The following is a 4,125-nucleotide window of genomic DNA, read 5'->3' on the forward strand; positions in this document are numbered from 1 at the left end:
GGATGCGGGGATAGGGTAAAGGTCATAAACTTAAGATTTTAAAACCATTAACATGGACTGTGTATCTTGGTCCTAAAGGAAACCATGGGCTATATGGGTTTAGTTCCCCTAGCTGAAAGAGTCCCAGTGCATGTTAGCCACATGAACCGAGGAAAAAATGATGGAAATCTAAAGCCACCATAGGTAATAGTCATCCTCAATATATATATATATATAAATAGATAAAAAGATAGATAGATATCAAGTATGTCTCAAGCACATAGTCAAATAGACTCCTAACGCCAGCAAACGTGGTTTTTAGTATTCATCCTCCCGGGATTTACACCTTTACAGTGAGTTACACAACCCCTTTTAAGCCCAAACTAAAATCACTTTACACATAATTCCAACCATTAAACTAGGAGTCATTCATTAAGGAATATACCACTTGGTATCATCATATTAATATGTTTGCAAGCTATCTAAACATGCCAAACCAATTTATAAAACCATATTGACTCTCAAGTTCCATTAAAATCAAAACCATGGCCACCAAGGCCATCCAATTTCATTTTTATATCCACTTATCCATTAATGCAATGCATTGGGTTTAAAAGCTAGTTAAACCATGCAATTTTCCATAATAAAAATCAATTTAACAAAGTGGGTTGAGGTTCAAGGAATTTTAACCCAAAATTTATCCAATATGGGAAAACCTATGTCCCCTATTCCAACAATTTAAATAGTGTATCAATTTAGTCCTAAAGTATTAATTTAAGGCAGGAATAATCTACTTAAAATATAGGACAAGTAATTCAATTTGTAACTATTAAAATCTCATAACTCAATTTTAAAACCCTTAATTTAAATTGCATGAAAATCCATTCAATTGATGCCATAATATAAAATTAAAGTTTATGGAAGAGAAACATGCCTGAAACACACAAGAAATTGATGTCAATTGGAAATTTAGAGCTCGAATGATGAATTCTCTATGAAACCCTTGAACTTTTTTGGATTTTGAGTTTTAAGAGAGAATAGATGATTTTTATCTTTAAAAGCTAAAGAAAAGAGGCTTATTTTATGTTTAAGGGTCGTACAAGGGGTAAAAGGACTAAAATCCCCTCACACCAAGTGACAAAAAATAAAACTGAATGAAATTTACACACTGGCGTGACACACCATTATCACAGATGTTATCCTCTGTGCCATGCTAATATCATAGAGGTTAACCTCTATGACACAACCTTATCACAGACCCTCACGGCCTCAAGGCCCCAATAACCCTAAACCCCTTTCAAAAATTTCAAAACTTTCTCCAAATACCCTTTTAACATCCTTAAACACAATTCAAGTCAAAAATTGATATTACACATGTGGGAAAGTAAAAAATAAAATGATCAAATTCAAGGGGTTTTTCAACTATTACATAGAAAAATAAGAATGATCTATAATCCAGATATACCTTGCATTCTCACCTTTTGGACAATGCATTATAATAAAATCATTAGCTTAATACCTACCAACTATCTTGTTCATAACATTTCTATTCAAGTTATTCATATCACGTCACTTATGCTTAAGCAATCCAATCATCACCTAATCACATATCAAATAAAACATCTTAGTAAAGTCATAATAATTCATTAACAACAATGTAATAAAAACCATGCAATAAAATTAATGCAATGCCTAGAAATAGTATAAACATACTAAGGTCAAAAGGGATCCTTATTTATGACCTATGTAGGATGAGCTCAGTTTATATATCATACTGGCGTGGTACTTGATCTTAATATCAACTTATTTTGGTGTTACATCTGATTCCAATATTATCAAATATGGGTAAAACACCAATAACATTCTCAATATACAATAACAATACATATTCTAGTTTAGCCTGTAAATCTTCAATAATTTAAATTTCAAGTTAATCATTTTAACTTAGATTTAACATGATCTCAAATAATGATTAAAAGCATGCCTGAAAGCTAATCACAATCATTCAATGTAAGTATAAGAAACAAGTTAGATAAAGTCTCTAACTATATTTAATTACCCATCTGTACCCAACCATCAAGAATTACACTAACGTCAATCCTCTCACAAATAACTAAAACACAAACTTTATTCTATAGACATCCCTCTCTTTTTTCTTTCTTAAATCTATAATTACATGTCCTCAAAGACACTGACTCCTCCTTCCACCATCACCAATACTTAACCATTTACATTCTACAACAGATCTGATAACACATCAGGTATGTATACATCTAACCAGTTAGTCCATCTCTTAATATACTCTTTTTAACAAACTCATACTAACCACCATTTACTGACCTACTTCTAGTTCGTGCAAGCATAATAACTCCTCAACAAATAACGGATAAACATATACCATAAACTTAAACATACATTCTCAGTTATATCTAATGCATTACCTTAAGTTCAGTTTGTTATCAAATCCATCCAAACTTCTTACATGTAGGCTTAGATAAAAAGTCTTCTATGAAACTAGAGTTTTTACATGTATCTAACCCAAATCTACTATATTTAAACCATAACCTACCCGTAGATGTGTTTTTATTCTAGAGATAGTAAGATTTCTCTTTTCCTGTTCCTTGTGTTATCCAAGCCATCAATGTTTCCTCAATAAATGCTTGGACTCCCTCATAAATCCCAACCTCTAAATCCTTATTGTTCTAAGCCTAGGTTTTATTTGTAGTATTTTTGGAGGAGAAAAATGACTTAAGACCACAACTACGAGTAGGATTTTAATGAAAAAAACCTGAGGGGTTTACTATCTAACCATCACTACAGTGATGAGAGTGTCACTTAGTGGCATTGCTTATAGCAGTTGATCTATCGCTGCATTGATGGTTAGTTGGATTAGACCAATATTAAACATTGGCCCAAATTAATTTTAGAACACAAATCTTATACCAAAAAGATTATTACTACTTGGGCTCAAAATGCATTTTTAATTTAATTATATTTTAGAAATAATTAACATACCAATGATATAGGTCATTATAGTCCACTGCATAGATGAGTATCATCATGTAAATTGGTCTATTTTTTAGTGTTTTCCTTATTATGCCTTACCTTTAATCCTAGATTAGCTATTCCAGAATAAGGTCAAGCTATTAGATGAAGGTTGATGAAATACCCTTGGTTTTGGAACCTTAGAAAATTCCCTAGAAATCTTGTTTCTGGACAACATAAGACTATGGGGTACAAGTCATATGATGGGGTACAGTTGGTATAGTCTTGGTTGTATGTTAACTAGTGTTGGTTGTTGGGTTGTATTGGTTTCTGGAATGGGGAAGACTTGGGTGGGTACGAGTCGTATGATGGGTGATGGCTTATATAGTTGGGTTTTTCTCTACTTAATCTAAAACGTAGTAACTTAACTTGGATATGAGAATGAGTGGCTCACCATGGGTCATGAGATAGGGTACAAGTGGTATAATTCAACTTGTATACTAGACAGTGTCAACCCCTTTTGATTCTATCTATGCTATGATTTATGGGTACCAATAGTATGATTGGGTACGAGTGAAACTTTTGAGTTGTAGGTTGGTCGTGAAGGGGTTAAGATTTTGATTAGGGTACGAGTCGTGGGTACCACTTTAATCCTAGGATATAGATGGGGGATAGCTGTACCCTCCTAAGGGATTTTTATATAGTTTAAGTGGGGGTAATCTGGACATTTCACCTTATAATTCCTTGGGACCCCACAACTTGAAATGCCTCTTTGGGGCTTCATTAACCTATTTCCAATTAATCAAACACTCTAAACTATCTCAAAATATCTCAAGGATCTTGGATTAAGCAAAAGCTAGGGTTTCCTTCAAGGTGATCAATTGAGGCTCATAGGAGTGATTTTTTCTCATCTTTTCCTTAATATAAGGCAAGATACTTCCCCTTCATTGTAGTTCAAACTAAAGGCATGTTTTATAAATTGTTTTCAAGGCATAGTTATTGTATGGTTTGGATTTTCAAATATATATTGGGGGTTTTGGCTATAAATGCTTGGTTATAGTTTTCCCATGTTTTAATTATGGATTTACATGTTTTAATGGTGCTTTATACATTTGGTTGCATGGGAATGTTTAATTAGTACTTGGTTTTGGTTTTGGAAAC

The sequence above is a fragment of the Capsicum annuum genome, chromosome 9, assembly GCF_002878395.1.
Source record: "Capsicum annuum cultivar UCD-10X-F1 chromosome 9, UCD10Xv1.1, whole genome shotgun sequence".
In the NCBI taxonomy this organism is placed as follows: domain Eukaryota; kingdom Viridiplantae; phylum Streptophyta; class Magnoliopsida; order Solanales; family Solanaceae; genus Capsicum; species Capsicum annuum.